The sequence below is a fragment of the Paroedura picta genome, chromosome 3 (genome assembly GCF_049243985.1).
Source record: "Paroedura picta isolate Pp20150507F chromosome 3, Ppicta_v3.0, whole genome shotgun sequence".
Lineage (NCBI taxonomy): Eukaryota > Metazoa > Chordata > Lepidosauria > Squamata > Gekkonidae > Paroedura > Paroedura picta.
In genome coordinates, this window is record NC_135371.1 from 126629229 (window position 1) to 126654912 (window position 25684).

The 25684-nt window shown below is 43.2% G+C and overlaps 1 protein-coding gene across 5 annotated transcripts in view; it reads left to right on the forward strand.

Moving 5' to 3' along the window:
* SEPTIN9 (septin 9) overlaps positions 1-25684 on the forward strand; it is a 300995-nt gene that overhangs the window by 152590 nt on the left and 122721 nt on the right. The gene's annotated exons all lie outside the window — the stretch shown is intronic.

Genomic DNA, 25684 nt, shown 5'->3' on the forward strand with positions numbered 1-25684 from the left:
AGGCTGCAGACTGCAAGATTGACGCAGCCCTATGCTGAGCCCATGAGGCCAATGCCCTCCATCTAGAGTTCCAGATAGGAACTTTTTAATCCATTGATGAAACCCAGAACAAGGTTTCCCCCATCTTTGATAGACCTTGCCTAGACGTATCTTGATATTCCAGGTTGACCTCTATATTGGAAGTCTTGTAGATTTGCTGTTTGGGATTGGCACTTTGAACTTCAGGCAGTGGCGTTTTGATCTAGCATCAGATCCCAGATCCTTCAGCAAATTGATGTTATTTTTACAGCTCTTGGGACAGCTCTTTGGCTGATCATACACTTCACATAGATAGGACCTGCAGAGAATGGTAATACTCCTTTGGTGACATGCATTTGTAATCAAATTCAAGAAGAGCCATTTGTCACCGATACTAGTATTAATTCGTTTAGGGGCAGTGATAGAAACATCTGAGGGAAAAGGTTTCCTACTGCCATGACTCAGCAAGTTCTAACTCAGTCTACCTTTATCATCATGTTCCTTTGGGGTCTCCTTGGAATGTATGATCTCTACTGCTGAGATGGTCCCATGGTTGAGAGTGCACTTGAGAGATCTTCAGTGGCTTATTCTTCCGTAGCAGGTATCAATATTAGTAAAGTGTCATTGGAAGATTCTGGTTTCAACAAGTGAGATCATCCTTAATTTGGTAGACCAACGCCTAGACCAACCCCTCCAGCCTTTTGAGAAACAAATCCATTCTTCTCTCACCAGAGCTGGTGGTGCTGATGGATGCTAACATTCATCATTTTCCCTTCAATCCTCAAATTCTCATCTGTGGATGTCAGGACCAACAACATGTCAGCCAAGGACCATGTGTACACACAGAGGGGCACCAGGTTGAGAAGCCTTCAGCAGGAAGATTCATGGGTCATTATTAAGTCAGAACTTTACTTACGAAGTATAAAAGCAGATTACATTCAGGGCTTGGCCAACAGGGAAGCAGACTGTCTTTGCAGATTGGTCCAGGACTCAAACATAGTGTCTCTGAAGACATCAGTCTGCAACCAATATCTCTGTTTCCAGACAGGAGAGATGGAGGCCTTCTGCCAATCCTTGCATTTTCACCGACACCTAGATGACTTCACAAGGTGAAGGAACTGGGTGCACAACAGTTTGTGCTGCTCCCTTTTTTTGTCCAGAACACTATGGCTTCTGGTCCATTGAGTGTTCTCAAAGGGGAACTTTGAATTCTTTTAATTGCAGCACTCCACCTAAAGCATGGGCCTATTGTTTCCAAGAGTTTCAAGGTAAAACAAAACAAGGAAAATATTAATACCATTTTACTTATTTTGTATTTCTTATTCTCTAGGGTTACTAATAATTCTATATTTAGTGTTCTAGTGGCAGAGAAGTATTAAATATTTTGAAATGTGAGTGACAAAATATGTTGTCTTGAATAAATAATGTATTGTATCGTCATCTTACTTTCCTCTCCATTGGAGTTATTTGATGGTTTGGGCTGTGCTTTGGCAACATGCATGCAAGAGAATGAAAATCAAACACACACACACCCCAAATTGAGACGTCTTGGCATACCTTGCATTTAGTTTCTTTCTTCATTAGCTCAGTTTCTCCCAAGATTCCTGTTGCTAGGATCTCAGATTGTCCAGGAGTAGCACCAAATAAACCAAAGCTGAGAATACAAAGCCAAACCTGCATCATAGCAGGCTTCTGTTCTGCATCTAGCTATGTTCTGAAAGAATGTGAAATTCAATGCCTGCAGTGTTTGAGATCTTTTTAGTGTTTGTGATGTGCAAAAACCACAGTGTATACCAGATGTCCTAAATAAAAGGCAATGTTTTCGTAAAGAACATCATAACCCCGCAGAGTATAATGGATATGCCTTGACTCAGATATTCCAATTCCAAAGTGTCCTTTTAGTTTTGAAAAAACAAATGGGAGCACTTTACATGGAATACAAAGACAGGCTCTTGCTTTGATTTTTTTTCTAGGCCTGATCAACTGATTTCCCATTGCAAAAGAATGAGATTCATACTGTTATGAGTTGGAATGTGCCTGCTTCAGACTGTAAATCCACCCCACTCTACCACCACTCCAAGGGGTTCCCAACTCATGGAGAGACTTATTGCTTTTTCTTGGGTAATGACCGCCACCACTAACCTTTATACACAATTGCCCACTGAGAGAGTCAGAACTTCCAGCTTCCCTTTTAAAAGTCCGAGACCTTGCTTCTATTTCTTTCACTGCCCAACGCTTGAATACCATTTGGAAAATTTACTGCTGAATGTGCCCCTGAAATAATAGCTACTTGCCAATTTCCAGCTCCCCTAACTTCCTAGGACTCCTCTTTACAGTAGTGTGGATGAGATAGTGGAGGTCTGTGTAGTACAGAGAATCACTACCAACATCCAAAGATAAAGTACTTATCAAAAAGAAAATGCATACTGCTTCCATCTACCAATGAAAGGATGCCACAGATTACTGATAGATGGAGGAGCAGTGGAATGCTGTATTGAGCTTTCTGAAGTTGGCATGAACAAATTATGGGTCCAAATTACCCCCAACTTAAGGTTTTTGCTTCTAAATTTCTATCTATGCTTGGGACGATGTATGTCTGTAAACAGCTCTTTTCTGTAATAAATATAAAAAAATCAACAGTACACTCTACACACCTTGTGAAGAAATACATTTTAGAGGGCAAAGGTCTTATCAGAGTAAAACTTTTACCAGGAAGTTTTAAAAGTGCAGGGAACAGTTCATTGGCTTTCTAGCCTGACCTAAGCTACCTGTTTAGAAAGGCTAAAAGGTTCAGCTAAACTCAATAGTATGACCCAGTCTCTTCCCTCCTCCAGCAGGGAACAGACTAGAAAGACTTCAGGAAGAAAATTCTGGAGACTTTAGGAAAAGCTTCTTTGACCTGGCATAACCGGGTCATTGGGTAGGAAAAGAGTGATGACAGAATTCCTGGGAGCAAGGTGCTGAGTCCATCAGAACAAACTTGTAATTGTGACCTGGACAAAGTGGCCATTTTCATGAGCTGACCAGGACATCTGAAGGAAACTGCAGGGTAAAGGAAACTCTGTAGAGGTCTATAAAATTCTAAACGTAGGAATCTTATATTTAACAACAGTTAGGGTATTAACAGAGTGATAGTGTTTTACCCCTTTCTTTTGAATCATTTGCTCAGTCTGGTGCTGTAATATACTCGTAAACATCTTTTCAATAAATATAACTTTGGATCCTGGTTTGGGTCTCTGTACCAGATAGACCCTGACCATTTTGGACATACTATTTTAGAAGGACCACCAGGAGGAAGATACTCATTTGGCAAATGGCTCTTCTTCCAGGGGTGCACAAAACAGTAAGTTGTGTCTCTGTTGACCAGGTACTGGGTAATGGGAGGCACAGAAGCAAGACCTCAGAAACTGGAAAGGAAACTGGGAGTCCTGACCTACCTAGTGGGCAATTCCTACAGAGGTCAGGTAGTACCGGCGGTTTACCAGAAAGACAGTAAAGCCTCTCCAGGTGTTCGGAAAACCTTGTAGGGGAGGGGGGAACAGGGCCTGTATGCCTGAGGAGGACTGTCCCATCACACACCTGAACACCATACTCCGATTGTTACAGCACAGATATTGACTCCAGTTTTTAATGCAATAATTCAGAGCCAGATGTGTTATCAAAAACTAATAAAGGAAATATTGTAAGAGTGTTAATGTTTTAAGAATGGTTTTATTTAGAGTAAAAATTAATATCAGTTGGGTTTCCCTGTGTCCTTGAAAAAAAATTATATCTTTGGTACCCAGCTTTACACTTCATGGCATGCATGGTCCAGCCCAATGAAGTGACATTTATGTCAGATTTGGCCCTCATAACAAATGAGTTCCACACCTCTGTAAGCATTATTAGTCAGTGTGAGTTTCTTCTTTTTCATAGAGGTTTGCTGCAAGTCACTGTCCAGGGTGGGAAGCAGGGTTGGGTGGTTCATTAGTCTATCCCATTCCTATTACCAATTACATCCTTACTATTGTTCCCTATAATATTTTGGAAAAGCCCCTGTGGGCGAAGTGCTGTCCGGGGACACCTTTAGTGTCCGTCCTGTGCTTCCGCCCGCTCGGGCCAATCTGGCCGCGCCAGGTGAAGCTGGGTGAGACCGGATTGGGCCAGCCCCTGGAGCACCCACAACCTGGGGTCGGCTGCAAGGCGTGCAGCCAGCCTCATGGCCAGATGCTGCTGGGCTTCCAAGAACGATGCTCCTCTGGTGCCTTAACCTCACCATAGCCAGCAGACTGCCCAACTCTGGAGCTGCCATTTTAAAATGTAAAAGTATAACTGTTATAAAAATGAAAAAAGATGCTTGGGATAGTAATGAACTGTTTCTTTTTGTGGCACAGAGAGAGGAAAGGGGAAACAAAGTTGATAAAAAATTCTTATCCATGCCTTCCTATAATTATAGTTAATTCATATAGTACAGATTATTTGGGTCAGCGGTCTAGGGTCCCCACTCCGTGTCATTGTCAGACACAAGTTGTGAATGTTCAGTTTCCAAACGTGGCCTTCCCACTACAGAACAGGAATGCAGTATGAATGGAAGCAGGGGTTCAGCTTCATCCCTTGTATCTTTCCCCCGGTCTGAAACAGCCCTGGGAGAAGTGCTGTTTGGCCTGTTTGGGAAGACCACACGTATCCCAGGATATAGATAAATTTCCTTTGTGGATCCGCTAGAACCATGTTAGATCAGGAAAGGGGGGTGGGGAACGGAGGACACAGGCAAACTCTTTCTGACTAAAATGTGCCAATGTGGCATTTTCATTACCTTTAGTTTTGGAATGCAACACAGCAAAGTATCTGGAATTCTGATAGCAAATATATGCATTGCTGCAACACCCTTTATTATGTTTCTTACTCACTGAAGTTGCAGCATGATGAGAACAGGCAAATCAGATTCGTCCATTAGCTGGCCGCCTTGTCCTTGGCTCCAGGTTCTGGCTGTTCTAGGAATGGGCATGGGGAACTTTTATTCCTGTATCATCTTTAACAGTTTGATTTCCCCTTTTGACGAAAAAACAGTGCCCACTAATAAATGGGACACTTGACAGCTAGAAGGGCTAATGCCACCACAAAAAAAGCTGGCCTGGAATAAGAATAATAAAATGCAATAACAATAATATTTTTATATCTGCCACTTCTTGGTTGACTCAGGACATGTATCATCAGTATAAAACCATAGCCAGAAATGTTTCCCATTAAAATAATTGGGAACTGAAACATCATGACTGCAAGAATAATTGAAAATGAAATGAATGAAGATTTTAATTTTTTTTTAATTGAATGCAGTCCTCACAGACAAGTTTTTCCCTCCACATGTTCAATCCCAATTTAAATACGAGTTTAGGAGTCTATGACTAATGGAATGGATGCATAGGAAAGATGCTGGGCCACTTGCGTATTGTCTGCTCATTGGAATGAGAATGGATTGTGTCCAGGATCAAACCCTGCTTCCTGTCCCTTTTCTTAATGGATGCACTACCTCAGAAAGGACACATGGCCAAGCACGAATCTTCACTGCTTGACGTCTGCTTTCCTTTAGCCGACTGCTTGAGGGAAACAGCTGTTGCTCAGGCACAGCAGGCTGAGCATCATCCATGAGCTAATATTAGCAAGCTGAAATGCCCTGGTGATACTGCCAGTGTTTGAATAGACAGAGGACTTGAATTCACTCCAATGCAAAATGTCACATTAAGAACAGACAACGCGACCCTTTCAAAACATCTCACTTCTACTTAGATGGATGGTATTACTTTGCAAGCTTTGTTTTGTGGGTGTTTTGCCAAACTGTTTCCAATATGGTTATATGTATATGATCTTGAGGCTTGTATAATTGCCCTGGTAAGCTTTCCCAGATAGTATGCTCCTGTTCTGTACAAGGAGAGCTTTCTAAATTAGCTTTTAAGATGTATTTGGACAGTCTTCATATCTATATGGACTGATTTCAATATGGCTTCTTATCAGTAAGGATTTAGGGGAAGCTTTTGAAAGGTAGTAAGAACGGCCATTACATTGTCTTTATCCGCATTATGAAAGATACCAGATTAACCCTTTTAATCGTTTCTTTTAAAGGAGTACTTTAAAACATACAGCAAAACTGCTTTGTGTATGTTTATATAATAATTCAGCATTACTATTGTTAGAGACCTTACAAATATAATGTTTTTGTACAAGGGGACTAGGGTGCTGGGTGTGTTTATAGAAAAAATGATTATATTAATTGACAGCACTTATTTTGAAGACTTTAGTCATTGGAACCACATGTTTATCATATCATTTCAGTTAATGCCCGTATTAGTAATTACTGTGCATTATTCCATGCATTCAAAATAGCTATTTTTCTGCATTATATATGTTGCCGATGACCAGTAGGTAGAGACAAACATATATTCTTTTCATCTCAGTTGGAGGTGGGTACAAACCAGGTAGGTCAGGCAGTGTGTAACTAGAGGACTCACCTATGTCTCTTGTGAATGTGCTGGGGAACACTTTATCTATTACAGATTAAATGTTTGGCATAATGTGAAGAATTTTTTTTCGTTGTTAGGACATCCTGTTTTTCCTTCAGAGAAAAGAATATCCAGAGCTACAATCTAGATTTTAGATTACCTCTACAAAGATTTGCAGGGCCATACCGTTTTCTCAGTTATCCCTCTCTTGCAACACTGAACCACACTCTGAATTGGCAGCAAAGGTTGGCAGAAGACAAATGACCCCTCTCCCACCTCTCGAGCCTATAAACCCCTTGTAAAAGGAAACCATAGGAAATGGTTAGCAAAGCAAGGAAGGTCTGGTTTGGACACTAGGCACTAATTGTTTCTCAGGTCTGTGTCCCTATAATTTATTTATTTACTTGGGTTTTTATACCTCCCTTCCCTAGGGAAAATATCACAAAGTGGTTTTATCCTCTGTTGTGCAAGGTGGATGCCTCCTGGCTTACTTGGGTGGTTGCTGATTGTGGCAAACCCAGGAGGGGATGACACCCTTTCATGGGGTGGAATCAACAGTCCAAGGTCCAGGTAGGATCCAATGCACCACCTTTATTGACCCTGCTGGGCTGCGGTTACAGTCACTACAAGGTATCAATCCCCTCTTCCTTTATAGAACATCAGGCATGGCAAATTACCTCCTTTAAGATCCTATCCAATAGCTTCCCCCAGTGCCTTGTTCCTGCTCACTCCTCAGCCCAATTTGGCTTACACATGCCTAGAGGCACACCTTTTACACTTAAGGCAGCACAGAGAGTGATTCATTCTCAGTGAAATGCATATCAGACTATACTTGCCCTGTGTGACATTTTCTGATGGGTACCCCAAGGCTTGACTTACAGGGATGGCTGGCATCCCAGCCAATGTTCTCTTTGCCTTGCTCAGGACCACCTAGCCCAGTGGTCCCCAACCTTTTTATCACCGGGGACCGGTCAACGTTTGACAATTTTACTGAGGCCTGGGGGGGGGTAGACTTTTGCCGAGGGATGTCGCCACCACTTGAGCCCCTGGCTCCACTTGCTTTCCAGCCGGTGCCCCTGACTTCCCACCACCCACTGGGGAGTGCTGCCAGCAGCAGCTGAGCAGTGCCATGCCAACCGGGAGCCCCAGCCATGGTGGCCGGTGGAGAGCACCAAAGGTGCAGCCGGGATGGAGACGAGGAGAAGTTGTGGCCCAGTACTGACTGATCCATGGACCGGCACCAGTCTCCAGACCGGGGGTTGGGGACCACTGACCTAGCCCACTTGTCATATTTCCCTTCCTCCTTTTGTATGCAGAGGCCTCAAAGATAGGCCAATTAGAATCTAAAATGAAGTGAGAGGCTATGTGAGAGAAGCATTATAGGAGGCAGTGACAGCAAGGGTTTGAGATATTATTAAGCTTGTGAATCTTGACACATGCAATTGTAAGCAGGGAAAAGTGGGTGAGAAAGAAGTATGAGAAGTGAAGTATGCATATTTATATTTATATGCATACTAGTACATTCAGGGTAGAGGCTTTTCATAGGCTTCTATGGCAAAAGTTATCCCTTGGGGGTGGCTCACACAGAAACAGATTGATTGCATGCTATTCTAGCTCTGGAGAGCTCCTCCTGTTAAACTGGAGTTTTACAAATAACCAAGCCATTAATGAAAGAACATAAGAGGTACCCTGCTGGCTTGGATTACTGGTCCATGTCCTCCAGCATTCTGTTTCACACAGTGACCAATCAGTTACTGCGTCAGGCCAACAAACAGGGTAAGAGGCCAAGGCCTGCCCAGATGCTACCTCCTAACACTGGTATTCAGAGGTTCACTGCCTCTGGATTGCAGGTTCTATTTAGTTGCCATGGTTAGAAGCCATTGATGGATCTATCCACCACGAATATGTCTCTGTCTCATTTATAGCCATCTGTGCTCATGGCTGTCCTTGTGTCTGCTGGCCGAGAGTTCCACATTTTGATTTGTAATAGTAGTTTTTTTTTTCTTGAATCTCATCCCTTGGCTTGTAGTATTATGCAAGAGAAAAAACATTCACTGCCATGTTCATCCATCATATGCAGAAATTTCTGTCATATTCCCCGTTATTCATCTTCTTTTCTAAGCCAAACAATACCAAGCTCTTAAGCCATTCATGCTTAAATTCTACAGTTTAGAAGCACCCTGTCATCTCAGCCCATCCATGATTTCCTCCAAACTGAACCTCTGTCATATTAGGTAAGCAGTAACCTTCAGCATAGCATTTTTTCAGCCTATTTGTCAGAGGAAGCAACTGTACATCCTTGCTTATTAACCATGGAGAACGGGGGATGTTATGAAAAGAAGAAAGGAAGCAGTAATTGGGATTGAACTCATGACCTTTTGTACTCTCACTCACAGACTGTACCATGAGGATACTGAGTGGGTATATATTATCATGTTTTCTCCTTCCCCATGCTGCAAAACACAGTGTATTTCTTGTAACTTCATCCATGCACCCATATAATGTGTCACGAATGAATGATTTTTGCAGTGCAAGCTGGGGGGTGCCTGTAAACATTCCTTAGTCCATGCTAGTGTTTTTACATAGATACCAGATGTTTTCACCTATGCAGTCACTCTTGGGTTAGTGCTTTCCTCTCCTCCTGGCTTTTAAATTGTTTCTAATTAAAAAAGAGTTTCAATTTCTTAGATACAAGTACCCAGTACTTACATGACCGGACAATCCAAAGATTTTGAAAATGTTTGAATGGATTTTGGTGAAGATGAATGGAGCTTTCTTCTTGGAATGCTGTTTATCATTTTACCCCTTTTTATCTGATGTAGCCCATGCTTTGATGAGGGTACAATGGTGTTTGGTAATAGGGGGAGAGAGCTTTGGACCAAAGCCCATTGCATTTGCAGTCCTTCTCTCATTTTGCTTCTTTTTTTGGTGGTGGGAGAATTATGCCAGATCCAGTGCTCTGAAGCTGTGAGCAGAAGGCTTTTTTCCTGCTTGATTCCCTTTCCACTTTTGTATGATCATTCAGTTGTCACCAGTGATAGTCACATGCTCATCACCAGGTGTGGAGGCAGATGTGCATTTCAGCAAGGTATAGATTTTTTCGGCCCCTCAAGGTCTTCACAACAGATGGATTGATACAGGGCTGCTAGTAGTAATTAAATGGTCTGTAGAGCTCCATTTTTGTCTTGAGAAGTTTGAGTGGGAAGGAGGGAGAAGAGTAAATGCAACAGATTGCTGGGAAGTTTGTGAGAACATCACAGAACCTAAATGCGTGTGTGGCAGCCACATTAACCTCCTTTGGAGCAGGAACGTTTTGGTCATGGTGCTAAGGAAGTGGTGCGTATTTCCTTCACTAGGACTGTCCCAGAGGAATTTCAAAAGGCCAGTCCCCCAAATCGAGGCAGCCTCTCCCCACATAATAGCCAAATGGTCTGCTAATTAGGCAAATCAAACACCTTAATCTTAATATTGTGAACTAATGATGAAAATATGTGCATTCCTTCCTTAAGACAAAATCGCATCGCAACCATGTATATTGGGAAGCATACATGTTGTGTGCTCTCCTCAAACATTGGTAAAAAGTAACCAATGAAAAGGGCTGTTTGGGGCAGGAAATTCCCATGGACCGGCTGGCCAGAGAACAAAGAGACTTTGATGAGTTTTCTGATAAGGGACCAGTTTTAGCTGTGAAAAACACAAGCAAAAGACAATTTTTTTAAAGGAAGGAAAACTTCAGTGGTATGGGAGAGTCATACCTCTCTAGCAAGGTTTTCCATCTGCATTTTCTCTGCTGGAAGGGGGGAAACAGTGTAAATAACAGGAACAGGAGGCAAGAGAGTGGCTGCCAGAGCCTGGATGGGAACACGCTGAGCATTTAAAGACAATAACGAAGTCTTTGGGCCTCAGAACCATTCCAAATATTTACACTGCTGACTCTTAATATTTCAGTAGTGCGCCAGGGTGCTTGCAGCTGGCTTGACAGACAGCCCACATGCCAGCTGCCCTGCCTTCCTCCTTGGTCACCCTTTCTCTTTTCCTGTGCGCACACAGCAGGAACTCCAAGTAATTTCCCCATGGCCAAATGCCCCTTCTGATGGGGCACCTAACAGCCATCAAGAGGTATCAGGTACCCTTTCTAGTTTGGGGGTAGCAAGCAGTAAGGCAGACCCAAGTAAGGCAGTCCCCCATGCTGATTACTGCTTGTTACACCACCCTAGAATATTAAAGCAAATGCTTTTTATTTATTTAGTGCAATTATAACTTCCTGCCCTTCTTTCAAGGAGTGCAAGCAGGCAGACTCCCCCTACCTTGCCTTCATGACATCCTTGCGAAGTAGGCTAGCCCAGAGAGAGAGTGAGTAGCCCCAGTTACCTGACTGTCATTTATGGCAGATCCTATTCCACTACTTTAACCAGTACAGCAAGCTGGATCTCTTCTTGGATGTACCGGATCTAGACGTATATGGGGATGAAATATAGGTGGGGCAATATTCCCCTGTGGGAAATCTGATAGACAACATTGGCTTTTGTGCTTGGGCCCTTTACTTCCATATTTGGGTCTGGCTTTACATAGATCAGGCTGACTAATGGCTACATTTTTTTCTTTTTGCAATGGCACACTTTAGTACTTTTAGATAACAACAAGCGGATTCTATAATAATAGAAGAGTAGTTATTCCTGGAGGATTGTATTTGAGGACAGGGTGGCTTCAATGTTCTTTCCCTCAGTTTTCCAGTTCAGTAGTTCTATGGTTTCCCCTATCATTTTTGAAGACCACCAACCCCCCTTGGGAAGCACGCAGAATACTTTCAGCATGGATGGATACTGCTTAATGATCTCCCTGCCTTTCTCACAAGCCTTGGCTCCTGCAGTGCTGGAAAACCATCCTTTCTGCCATATTTGGAAAGTGCCTGCTGTGTTGTAGTGCAATAATCATAATAGCAACATGCACAAAATACACAAGGGAACATTTCGTATATAATAGCAAATTAAAGCTTCACGCCAAGCGGTGCATGCCAAAGAAATGATTTGAAGGACATTTTGTGCTGCATAGTATTCCTGATTCATATTGTTATGTCTGTTTGCTTTAGTAATTGGCACAGACCAGTATTTTGCCTGAGTACTTTGACGACCACTGACGCCTGTTAAAGCAGAAGGAACTCATTTCTTTATTTGCAACCTTGAGCGCATGCCGCTATGTCATGTCTTCTCTCTTCATCTATCTTGTGCACATAATCCTTTACTTCTTGGCTGCTATTCTGAGACTTCAGACATAGGATTTTCCTGCACAAGAAACCCTATATGAATAAGAAAATGCCTGTTAAGTCAATTGTAAGTTATCTCATCTGACAGTTGTATTGCACTCCTCTTTTGAACTGCATGCAAAAGAACTTGCAGTTGATAACAGTTGTCTGTTATTTTTATTAGAGGGGAAAGGTATGTGTGTGCACGTATATGTCTCATGTAGTTATCTCCCTGCAGAGCTCAAACTTCCCCAAGCAAAAAGTGCTATCCGGGTGTGTGCCTTCACTCAGCACTAACCTCCAGCAATTGGAAGAGAAACATAATTCTCTACCTGAGGTGGAGGACATCTTGGTAGGGATGATTTGAATCATCCAATCAAGGAAGGCAGGAACTAATGTTCACCTTCCTGTCTTTAGCCTTGTGGGACTCATTCACTCCAGTTTCCTGCGTTAGAAAGAAGTGCAGTTGGGCAAAGGGGCTCTGCCCTATCTCGTCTATTTTTTGTTTATTTTCTTCCTCTTCCCACCCATCGATCTGCCTTACTTTATCTCCTTTCTCCCTCCACTTCTGTGGACTTCAGGAACGTGGACAGCAAAAACAAGGGGCCCTGCCTCACCGTTATTCACCTGGCAAGAGCAAAGAAGCATGTGGCAGTAACTTAAGGCAGGGGTCCCCAACCCCTGGTCTGGAGACCGGTCTTGGTCCGTAGCTCAGTCAGTACCAGGCCGCAGCTCTTCCTCATCCTCCTCCCTGGCTGCTGCTTCGGGGGCTGCCCTGCCATTCTGCCACCAGCTCACCTTTGGTGCTTTCCAGCGGCCGCCATGGCTGGGGCTCCCCTTCGGCATGGCACTGCGCAGCTGCTGCTGGCAGCACCCCCCAGCTGGTGGTGGGAAGTCAGGGACACTGGTGGGAAAGCAAGTGGAACAGGGGCTCAGGCGGCAGCAACATCCCTCAGCAAAAGACTACCCCCCCCCCCCGGCCTCAGTAAAGTTGTCAAGCATTGACCTGTCCCTGGTGATAAAAAGGTTGGGGACCACTGACTTAAGGAAAGCTATGCCTGCATGACAATGATGGTTTCTTGTCAGCAGGGGAGACTGACCCATCCCACATGGAGCGCAAGGCACAAGGAGGACTGATGAATGTGGCATGGCCTCCATGCGGTCTAGCCATGAGGCCTTGGCTGACCCCTTGCTGAATGAAAAAAACATGCCAAGAGAAATCATCTCACTGCAACTGCACCTAGGCCAGTAGCTGGATCATGGCACATGGCTTACAATGATGGCCATTTTGAGTCAACCTACTCTGGAAGAGCCCTTTCCTAGAGGAGCTGCCAATCGGAGAAATGCCTGGAGAGGCTACAGGCATTCAAGTAAATTGCGATCCAGCCTCCTTGCAAGATGACCACCAACCCAACTTGGAAGGCCCTAATGCCCCCCAGTTATATTCCAGTTACAGCAATGAGTCCAGCCCCAATAACGTAAAACCCTCTTGTACATATCAGCCTTTTGTTTCCCATCCTGCATCTTGGGACAGGGAAAAGCCCAACAAACACAAGTTCAAGGATTACATATCTTTGATTCTTCATACCTGGACAACTAGGGTAGCCTCCAAAAGGACCCCTCAGCCTGAAGAAATGAGAAACATTTGGCATTAGGCTGGGAATTCAGAAACTTCCTCTGACTCAGGGATTAAAATAGGGAGCGTCTCTACCTGATGAGCAAAATGAGGAAAATGTAGAGATACCAGAGCAATCAAACAGATTCTTTAAGATTGAGGATTATTAGTAGTGTCCAAAGACCTCATTGCATTAGAACTTCAACAATCCCCAGAGGAGGTCTCGGAACCCTCTGAAGCTAAGAAAAGATCTAGACCCAAAGTGAACAAAACGTTTTTCCTCCAGATTGGAACTCACAGAAAGAGCGATTCCATTGCCTGTGTACTTTGAAAAACAACTAAAATCTGAAAGGGTTAATCCAGAGGCAAATAGATAATGCCCAAGTTATGTTAAGAAATTATATGCCTTTCCCCCTTTCATTGATAAGCAAGTACCACAAGTAGACGCTCCCATACAAGTACCACAAGTAGACGCTCCCATTGCAACTCTGCAATCCTCAGGCTTCTTATCAGAAGATAGGCAAACACCATTCAAGGCAGTATTGACAAGAAGGCAGATTTTGCCTTATATAAGACACATGGAGCAATGGTGATGGCAATCAAGGTTCCTACAGCAGTATCCATTGTATCAAGAGCTGCGTCACCCCAAGGGTCAGACATGACTCGGTGCTTGCACAGGGGATACCTTTACCTTTATCCTGCTGTCCAGGAAAGCCCCCTTTCCCTTCCAAGCCTTACTGTATTGGTACTGTTGACTCAGCAGGGGAAGGTGGGATGGTATATATGGCAATGAGCCACCTCATGCCATTTTGTAAGCTGCCAGAGTGGCAGCAGAGGGCATGTTCTAAAGGGCGCTCTCCCACAGCTGCTCTGAAGATTCCTCTTTAAACAGTACAAAAACAGGTTTCACTGGTTTCTGGATTAAGGGGGAATGCCTGAGGAATTCCATGGCATGCTCCAAATGAGGATGCCATCACATGAATGCATCCCTTCCATCTGGGGACTTTCTCCTTTACGTGTGGGGAGAAATCCCAGTGTTGAAGGGAGAGGAGCCATCACAAATGGCTCCTTACTTCTGATTTGTTGTAAAAAATCCTTGGTTGTGATAACCAAAGTTCTGATTACTGAACAATCATAACTCAGTTTTTGGCAGTAATTGTATTTATGCGAGATGCAATCAAATGATTCGCTTTTCAAAATTCAGGACTGGGCAGTAAGTGCTTTGAGGCCTTGGGTTCTCAGCTTTCTGATGATTCATCCGGCCACTAAAAGGAATTTGTGATGTTCATAATAATTTAACTCCAAATGTCATCATTTCTACAACCGTCTCCATTTGGCTTTCCTTCTCTCAAATGTAATTGCACCTAAAAGTATTGGATACAAAATTTTATATGTAGCATTGGGAGCAGCCTGCCGAGTTCTGTATGTAGGGGATTCAGAGGTTTGCAAGGCAGCAGTTTAGGAACTGATGACATTAAGAATACTAAGTATCTGCAGCTTTTAAGCAAATGAAATAGCCATCCTCCCTGGTTATGTGAAAATATTGAAAACATATGGCCGTTCTTGGTTAAAGGCTGAAGCAGTGTGATTTGCCACACTCCCCCTTCTTGCCTTTCCATTGGCTCTTATGGGTGTCTGCTCTATTTGCCTGAGCTCTTCCTTCCACCTCCCCCCCCCCTCTATTGCTTCTTATGTGTTACTGTTTAAGGCAAACAAGATTCATATGCATTGCTGACACAAGGTCTGATACTCCACATTATAAAAAAATAGATCCAGCTTTTCTCCTTAATAGAAACCTAGAGTTGCTTACACTATCATTCTCTCTTTTTTCATTTTGTTCTTGTAAGAGCAATCCTGTGAGTTGCGTTAGTTGAGACTAGTCCAAGAACACTCAGAGTGGGGATTCAAATATCAAACTCAACCCCATTTATTCAACCTACAGACCACTTCCTCTTTATGAGTTTAAATGCTTGTAGAACTGGAGGGGGGGTAGAGATTTTATTTAGGGGTAGACTTTTAGGCACGGAGGCCAGCACCTCAATGGCATTTCTAGGCCTCAGCCATAGATCTGGTGGAACAGTTCTATTTTACAGGCCCTGTGGAACTGATAAAGATCCTGCAAGACCCTGTTCTCATCAGGTAGAGCATTCTACCCGGTCTACTCGGTTGAGGCCAATTTTAATTCTTTGGTACCAGAGACGCTGGGCATGTTCTGACTGCTAGATCCTAAAGTTCTTGGGGGGGGGGGGAGTGTACTGGAAGAAACCTTGGCAGGGAGGTCTAGAATCTCATCAGAAGACGGAAGTGCTCCAAGCCAAGCTTAGTTTCAAGAGTATAACCAGTTGACAACAGTTGCCAAGCCTGGTGTGGGCTGGGATTGGTAATTGAGGCAATGGAACTTGCTGAGAATCCACTTTGGAGATAAAGATGGTGGGAGGATAACCAAGGCGGATTTTTCCCAAGCTTTTTAGGTGCTGTCTACACGCTGGAACCTTAAGTTTAGCAACTGGCTACCTGATGGCCTGGCCATATATGACATGTTGCGGGTTTCTGTTTATGGGTTACTCATGTCATGTCTGCCTAGTTAGTCCTAAACCCATTGATGCTGGAGAATTGTGGACACACTATTAGGAGCTAAAATGGCAAATGCTGCTCTTGTGAGAATGCCACAAGGAAATTGCCTTGGGATTGAGTTTGTGGGACCTACTGTGAAATTCTGCCATTTTTGGCCTGAACACTTTGCATACTGAATATCAATCTGTGATTTATACCTTGCAGAAATACTTCACTAATGGAAATGGAATGCTGATTACCTCTACCCTCCTCTCCCTCATGCTCTTCTTGAACACTTTGCATACTGAATCTCAATCTGTGATTTGTACCCTGCAGAAATATTTCAATAATGGAAGTAGAATGCTGATTCTCTCTACCCAGCTCTCCTTCATGCTCTTCCTGTGGCTCCCCTGTCTCTCAGGAGCAACATTTCAGAGGCCACCTAGGCAGCTGCAAGATACGGGAGGTACAAAAAATACCCCTTTCACTGATGCAAAGTTTTTTTCATCAGTGGTGATTTTCCATGGAGTACAAGCCAGGGTTTCTGACAACTGGATTAGTTATCAGTTGGTTAGCTTTGGGGAACATTTGACTGTCCAGTGTAGTATAGTGGTTAAGAGTGTCAAAATAGTATCTGCAAGACCCAGGTTCAAATCTCCACTCTTGCCTTGGAAGCTTGCTGGGTGACCTTGGGCCAGTCACACTGTTTAAGCTTAACCTACCTCATGGGGTTGTTGTGAAGAAAAGAGAGGAGATGAGAATGATGTAAGCTGTGCTCTGAGTCCCCATTGGGCAAAAAGGTGAGATATAAATAGATTATTATTAATTATTAAATGATAAATAAAATGCATCTACATTTAGGTGTTTGTAACCTAATTCAACTCCAAGGAGGACAGAGTGTGATACATTGACTCATCATATTTCCCCCTCATCGCAATTCTTTGAAATAGGATTGGCTGTGAGATGGCAAGGTATTTAATGTTCCTCATTGAGCATAATTCAGACAGAACTTCTTGGTTCCATGCTGTCCTTGGTAAGCAGTTATCCTCAGTATTTCCCCATAAATGAGAACTATGACAGACATAATGAAAGCAAGCAGTTATAACAGAGATATAAAACATCCACATTCTCCTCCTTGTTTTGAAATCTCTGCAGGATTCACCTTTAAGGCCACTCGCGGGCTCAGCCCAGTGTACCTGAGGGATCACCTCTCTACTTACACCCTCCAAAGAGCCTTACGCTCTACCACTTCCAACTTCCTGGTGATCCCTGGCCCCAAGGAAGCCTGCTTGACCTCAACCAGGGTCAGAGCCTTCTCTGTCCTGGCTTCTACCTGGTGGAATGAGCTCCCAGAGCAGATCAGGGCCCTGATGGAACTTGAACAGTTCTGCAGGGCCTTCAAAAGGAAGCTCCTCCACCAGGCATTTGGTTGAGGTTGACCAGAACCACTGCTTCCAATCAGCCCCTGCAAGCCTTCCTCCTACAACCATCACTGCAGATTCACCCACCCCACTGGGCCATCAGAAGGGTTTGCTTATTGTTCTCCCCAATGTTCTATTGTTGATAAGGTTGTTCTTATTATTACTAGATATTAAGTCCGCTGTACCCAAAATTGTCCTCCTCCCATTGCGTCAATAAAAGGGAGGCTTTGATGTCCATCAGTGTTTTTCAGAGTTTGAAGCAGAGGGGAGGAATGTCTCAGGTTAAGACCCAACAGGCTATTTGTAACATAAGCATTAAAGCTGCACTTTTAAAGCTTACTGCTGGAAGAAGCCCTTTGACTCTTCATTGGATGAAATTGCTTATCATTATTGCCACCAGTGCTGAGAGTTCAGGTCAAATGCCTGACTTCACAGACCACAGAGCTGTCTCCCCATCCCTCCAAATCATGAAGGCCTTGTGGGAAAGTGTTTGGATATTGTCAGAGTTGTTCCACATAGGTTAGCAGAGAATATTTGCCAGTATAAGGGCCAGTATAATTAAATACACATTCTATTGTGATGTATTTATTTATAACGTATTTCCAGATTTCAGGGGGTTTTTTTAATAGAAATTTACAAATCCTATGTAAATAAATCCATCTCTCTCTCTCTCTCTCTCTCTCTCTCTCTCGCATGTGTGTGTGACAGAGAGAGTGAGTGAATGAGTGAGTGAGTGAGTGTTCTCCAGGCAAGGTTAGAGGAAGAAAGGTCAGAGAATACTAAATTAAAAAGCCAATGAAGCAATTTTTCTCTGTGTTTGTGTTTTGGGGGAGAGGGAAGCATGAGCTAATAAAGAAAATTGTGCTTTGCAAATACCAATCGGCTGGGGATTCCAGGCCCCAAGGAAGTACGTCTGGCCTCAACCTATTTGGTGGAATGAGCTCCCGGAGGAGATCCAGGCCCTCTCAGAGCTGACACATTTTTCAGGGCCTGTAAAATGGAGCTTTTCCACCAAGCCTTTGGTTAGGGCCAGTGAACCGAGGACACCTCTCAGAAAGGCCCCTGTCAGAAATGCCTTGTGGGACAAAATGAGTTCTATTTTAAGAAATTCTTATAAAAAAGAGGAAAGATGTGAGTTTTGGTGAAACTCTCTCCATGGCTCAACATGGTTGCAAAATAGGTAGGGAAAGCTTTGTTATACTACTCTGTTACGAAGAATGGGAAGATTGACAAGATCAGGACTGAAGTTTGGCAAGCAAGCAGACTCCTTCAACTGGTTTGTTGTGACAAACCTAGAAGAAGACTAGTAATGTGTCACCTACTTCTGTTTTTCTCATAGGGACAATATTAGAAGAAGAAGAAGAGTTGGTTCTTTATGTTGCTTTTCTCTACTCGAAGGAGGCTCAAAGTGGCTTACAGTCGCCTTCCCTTTCCTCTCCCCACAACAGACACCCTGTGAGGTGGGTGAGGCTGAGAGAGTCCTGATACCACTGCTCGGTCAGAACAGTTTTATCAGTGCCATGGTCAGCCCAAGGTCACCCAGCTGGCTGCATGTGGGGGAGCGCAGAATCGAACCCGGCATGCCAGATTAGAAGTTCGCACTCCTAACCACTACACCAAACTGGCTCTCGGTTACAGGATTCTAGTAGAACAATTATGCTATCCTAAGTGCTGTGTGGAAGCACAGTAACAATGTTATTCCATACAAAAGTGGAGAAGTAATGCAGAGCAGCACTCAAAGATCCTGGTCTGGACAGAATCCCTGTAGGGAAGTCAGGAGGCAGAGCCCTTTAGAGCAGATTCTGTTTACTTCCCTTTCATTCACCCTGGGCAGGATGGGCTATTTTTAAATCTTCTTGTTTTCCTTTTTTTCCCCCTTCAGAGACTTCACTGCTTCCCAAAATCTTTTTCTATGCATTCCTTCTCTTCCTTGGTTTTCTGCTAGTTGAAGTAAGATTAACTCTAGGCAGAAACAGAGGGAAAGAGAAACGCAAGCTAAGCAGCAGGAAATCTGAGGCGGGAATAGCTTGGTTAAGGGGCTGAGACAGCCCTAAACTCTGAGTAATGTTAGCTTCCCCTGAATTTGGGGGTTGGGTGCTAAAGTGCTATTTCTCTGCTGGCTGTGAGAAAATATGTATCTCATTTGTCACTCTGCTTAGTCCCAGAAAGATGAAATATTTGACTGATTCAAGTATTTGACTATCCAGGAAAAATCTTGGCAGGAGTGCAAAGTTTGGAATTCTTTCACCATCCAGCTTGATCTGTGCGTTTCTCCTTCATTTAAGGCTAAGCTAAAACACAAATCTACTCTAGAAGTATACGTTTAGTTGGTTGCTTGATCTGAGGACACTTCAAGAGGCATAATGAACCAAGTCATTAGGTGCTGTCTTGCTTTGTGGATTATGGTTCCCTCCAAGTGCTGCAGGGACATAAGGAGGACTTCACAGAACAATTCGTCAGCAGCTTCACAACAAAGATGGTCAATCACAATGAAACAATACTGTCCAAATAATTCCTACTTGGGATGGGGAAGTGAGTATTGAGGCTGGGTCGGCTGGAAGATATGAGATCTTTGTGCAGTTGAAATCAGATAGATGGGATCACTTTACTATACAGGAGTGTGATTTTTCCTTGTGAAGAAGAAGATGAAGATGAAGAAGAAGACGAAGACGAAGACGATGACGATGCTTATATGCCACTTTTCTCTACCCGAAGGAGGCTCAAAGCCTTCCCTTTCAGAACAGTTTTATCAGTGCCGTGGTGAGCCCAAGGTCACCCAGCTGGCTGCATGTGGGGGAGCGCAGAATCGAACCTGGCTCTCCTGTTAGCCATGTCCTACACCAAACTGGCTCTCCTGTTAGCCATGTCCACAATGACCAAGAAGCTTCTGTAGCTTTGAATGAAGGAAATACTTGCACTGAGAGATGGGTGGCTTCATGCACTTCCTGGAAGCTTCCAAACTGGGTTAAACATACAGCCAGTTCATGGTCCCAACACAGTTAAAGGGGTCATCATAATCATTCATAATTAACTACTGTCTCAAAATTGACTGGTTATTAACCTTCAAGCCCTCCCCACCTCAGCTTCCCACTCACTTAGCTCAGAGGCCTTCTGCTTTCTTTTCACCCTTCTGTCAGCACCCTTCCGCTAACACAGCCTTTTTAACCTTTTGACCATGGAGGAATCCCTGAAATATTTTTCAGGCTTTGAGAAGCTCTGGAAGTGGTGACATTCCCTTTCAGAGAAGTGGGCATTGAAGTAAGATGTTAGAGCCAGCCAGTCATTTACTGCTTCCATTGTGGAGAAAGAGACTAGGCCTGCAGAGACAACAGGGGAAGTGGGTTCCAGTGACATCTAGTCAGCCAGCTTAGTTTAGCAGTTAAGAGTGGCAGACTCTAATTTGGACAACTGGGTTTGATTCCCCACTCTTCCACATGCAGCCAGTTGGGTGACCTTGGGCCAGTCACAGTTGTCTCACTCTTAGCCCCATCTACCTCAAAGGATATCTGTTATGCGGAGAGGAAGGGAAGGTGATTATAAGCAACTTTGAGACTCGTTTGAGTAGTGAAAATCAGGGTCCATTCCGCACAACAACCAATGTTGCCAAATGTTTGCAGTATGCAAAAACACTATAATTAATAGTGGAATTTCATCATTCCGCACCCCTGCAATTTAAGCGGAATATTGAAGTCCCAGTAATGGTCTATTTATTCCCCACAGGTTTCCGGTCTCGCTGGAATCGCAACAATGGAGGTGTTTTTTTTCGCGCTTCTGCCTGTCCCTGGCCGTCAATCAAACAGAACAGTCAATGAACTGTTGTGTTCATGCTCCCCAAAAGCCCCTTTCCCTTTTAAAACTGTTTTTTAAAAACCCGAAAACACCAGCAACAACGAATATTTGTTCATTCATTGTCTCAGAAAGACCTTCTTTGCTGGCGTTGGAGATTGCACTTAATCGTTTACACACTCTTCAAGTAAAAAAAAAAAATTTCCACGATGGGTGCAATTTCTGGCCAAAATTAAAGGGAAGTGTCAAACTGGGGGCTGTATTGTGCTTGGAAATTTTAAAGACAATTGCAGAAGGGAGCTTTGTTTTACTGTTAAGCACTTCTGAATTGCTTGTGAAGGGACTTCAACCATGCTCGCTTATTCGTTGCTTTCGATGGTTTATGGGGGGCAAATGGCAATCCTGTCTCCGGAAGCTCAGGGGCGGGAGCTAGGGAGGGACATTCTTTCTACCGCTATTTGGAGAACGCACATGTCTTTTGCTGATGTGTTGCGGATTGTGCTCGGAAGTCAAGCACTTCTTTTGGGGGGAATCCACTTTTCTGGATTCCTCCCAATGCGCTATAAAATTCCAAGTGTTGCGGGAGTTTTGCGGTTTGTTGATGATGACATGCGTTTATAATAATAATAATAGCGTTTATAAACTGTAAGACTTCGGCTACAGTTACGTTGTATGGAATGGACCACGGATATGAAAACTATTCTTCTTCTAGTTAGTGGCCATCTGAAATTCTGGGAAAGACTGTGTAACTCCTGGGGAGCTCTTGCATAACCCCAGGGTTCCCCTAAAACCCTGACTGGAAATCCCTCCCTTAATAGCATAAAGATCCTCTTTGTTCTAGGCAGTGGGAAGGGTTTTTCTCCCCTCCAACTCTCTTCAGTCCTTGACAGTTGAGCTTCCCCATTTCTCAGGTCTTTGATTCTGTAACCATTGCCTCCCCATCTTTCAGGTCCAACCCAAGTATCCCCAAGGCTCTTGTTCCCTAATCTCCACTGCCTCTTGGGACTCCTTCCCTATCCCCATGGAATGGTTTTTTCAGTGGTCAGGTTGGATTGCAAATTCTCATTTGGATACTTAAAAGAAAAAAAAAACTGAGATTGAGTTGCAGACTTTCCCCAGGCTAGACTTGTTCATCCCTATCTTATAAGAATGTATATGTAACCGTTGCCTCATTACCTGATTTGTTGAAGTTCTATGGTGCTTGTCTCTGGGGTTCTTTTTAGCTTATTGCTCAGTGCTTTTGAAACCCTCATTACTCACTGCGCTGTTGTCTTCATTTGAAAGCAATAAAGATCTGATGTTTTCTGAGTGGTAGTTTTAACTGAGACACTTAACCTCTTTCAAAAGATAATGTGTTTCATTACCTAGCAAATGTAGTATGCAAACAGCCATTTATCTTAATTGGTGGTAATGTGCAAACCAGGAAGGTTAAGTATAATGTTCCAAACATAGTGCGGTGTCTCCAGACTGCAGAGGCTGTGCTGTGAAGATACTGCTGCCAGCAACATGCCAGTGCGATGCTACAATAATAGCTTTGTCATAGCAGATGCTGTCTCAGTACTTTGTTTCCGTGTGGCTTTGAGACTTCCTGTCTCTTGACTTGAGACCTTTGGGTGTTTGTAAATAAAGATTATGACAATAATGAAACAGCCCATAATTATGTGTAGTGATAATGAATTTAAGGGAAAGCCCTTCCCTGCCAGAATTTCTGCTCAAGAAAGTTTGTGGAGAGGTACCTTGTTGTGACTGGCTGCATGTGGTCCTCCACGCAATTTATTGTGATCCTTGAATGCTGTCTGAATATGTTTCACTGAATGCCCAGGCTATGATAAAGGTCAGCTTAAATGATGAGGACTCCTCTGTGGTATGGATGAAGGGTCTTCTGGCTCTGCTCCCTTTCTGGGTCTGCTCCCTTAAACCAAATGCAACTGCCATAGCTTTGCATATTCCTTCCTAGTTTCTTACCTGGTTCCAGATGAAAAGCCTGCTCTCTGTCTGTCACTGTACTGGAACGGAATCTTTCAGATCCCTGAGAAATTAAAAGGAAAGGAGAGGAGGAAATGTCATTAAAGCTGAGATGGTTGAGAATTGCTTTCACAATAATGTGGCTTAAGGCCGCGTGAGATCTTTGGCTGTGACTGCTGGGAACTTTAGCCCTGTTACTTGGTAGCCCTGTTTTTTGGATGGCATGGCACTGGACAACAGTGCCCTGGACACCACAAGAGAGTGGGGGGGGGAAGCTTGCATCTGGGATGCTTCTGGTGGGGGTGGGGGGCAGATCCTCAGGCACAATCAACCCACTGGGACTTCTCCTGGGGACCTCACCTGCCAGTTTTCCTCTACTTCCAACCCTAGTCTTTTAATAACCATTAGATAAATAAGAAACTGAACTTTGGTAGTTTTTCACTGAGTTGTGATTCAGGCAGAAATTTCCCTGCATGAAATGAGGGTCATAATATCTCTGTAATAAAGACTTTGCCAACTTAAGAAAAGGGCCTGTGAATTGGCTCAGTATCACTTTTCCAAAGGTTACTAGCATATTTACTTCTCTCTAAAAGCAGACCTGGTTTTATATCTGATTGCACCGGATTGGCTGCTCTTTCAGCCCTGTGCCGCTTGTTTCTGAAAAAATGTGAAGCATTGGTTACCACCAGTAGCTGTTTGGTAGCTGTTCAGTATAAGAGCAGAAACTATAATTGTAGGATTGGCCGAACTTGTGATCTTTGTGTCCCTAAAGAGAGACCCAAGATGGAAAAATATAGGTTGGGCACCTCCAGCATCATCTCCAAACTGCCGTGGCTTCAAAAGTCTTTTGAGTTGTATTAAGTCTTGATTGCACACTTAAGGAAGTGTATCTGCAACCACATCCATTTGAAAAGCAAAACAAACCAACAAAACCTAATTCGATGCCTGTCACAGCCTTGCAAAAATCCAGGGGGCTGTTTTTTATATAGAAGCATAATAACATAGGGCACATATAGAGATTTTTAATCATTTTATTTATGCAAATTTCACCATCTAAAGTAAGATGGCATTATGTTTACTCCTATTTTGCTTAAATGAAGATAGAAAGAATACATTTCTGTAACACCCACTCCTGGGGGCTGCTGAATTGTTGTGTGCCAGCAGCTGCATTCAGACCATGGTGGTTGAATGTTACTGAAATTCCTGCCATGTGAAATGTTTTGCTAACCCTGAATTTGCTAACCCATTGCTGCTTTTCTGGCAAGGTTACATTTTAAGGGCTTTCAAGGGTTCACAGACTTCTCTTCCCCAATAGGGGCCACTTATTTTACCTTGTTCTCCTAAGTAAAAAAGGAAGCAGATGATGGTACAGTTTTTTTAACATATGAATAGTCCTGTATGAATCCAAGATGTGATGGATGAACCATCTCACAGGAGGTTTGCATATAGATACCTCAAATCTGCATCCTATCATGCATGTGTATTTTAAACATGTCTTCAGTCATTTTCTAGGCACTGCCCTACAGTTACATTAACAAGATGATGAAGGGGAAAAACATGTAAAAAGCACTCTTGGGGCATTTTGCCTTGGAAGGAAGAATTTAGGGAGTTCTGTTGTTTTTGGAGTGACCCAAACTTTTCCAGGAAAAATAGAAGTTTAGACATCTGCAGCACATGAGTGTAGATTATATGGTTAAAAGGAACCCTTCCCCCCCTCTTCTGAAGGACAGGAGGGCCACAATCTAGTGCTAAGCATAATTTGGGCCAGCTACCAAGGCTGTCCCCAAATTGTGAAGATCTGCGGTAGTTCTTGCAACAATAGAGTTTATTAGATGCAAGCCATTCATGTGGTGCTGATTGTCTCCTTTCATAACTGAAAGTGACATCACAGATTCTTTACATACTATTTGTTTGTATAACTTTTTTCAAAATCCAGAAGCTTCTCTTAACTTCCAGTCTTGGGCACAGCTCCTGCTCTTTAGCATTCTCTAATTCTCTAATAAGCAGTTATTGTTCCTTTTATGACCCCATATAAAACCTCAGAGGGATTCCCAAATGTGTTAGAGTTGGTCTGTCAGAGGAATTAAATCAGAGTCCAGTTTACTAATGTAATAGGATTAATTTTTGCTTATATATTCCTACTGTTATGATGGGCAGTTCTTAGTCTGAGGAAGAGTGCTTGCACTTGAAAGATCACGCCTTGAATAAATCTTTGTTGGTCTTAAAGGTGCTACTGGACTCTGATTTTATTGTGCTACTTCAGACCAACACGGCTACTCATTTGAATCTGTCAGAGGAATTGTCTTTTTGACAGAGTCATTCTCATTTGAATTGGACCAAGAGGGTGGAGAATTTATGATAAAAATAATAATCTGATGAAGTATTATAAGTATGATATTGGACCACTTCAAAAGTAGTTCAGTTTGCCTCCACTTTTATAAATTCATTCCAAATGAGCTTACAGATATGATTGTGATCAGATAGATTTCAGGATTTCTAAAACCACTTACATATCAAGCATAATAGAGAAATCTTAGTTGGTAATTTCTCAGTTCACTAACATCTCTCTTACACGGTTTAGTCTTTTAATCCAATGGAGCATATCATT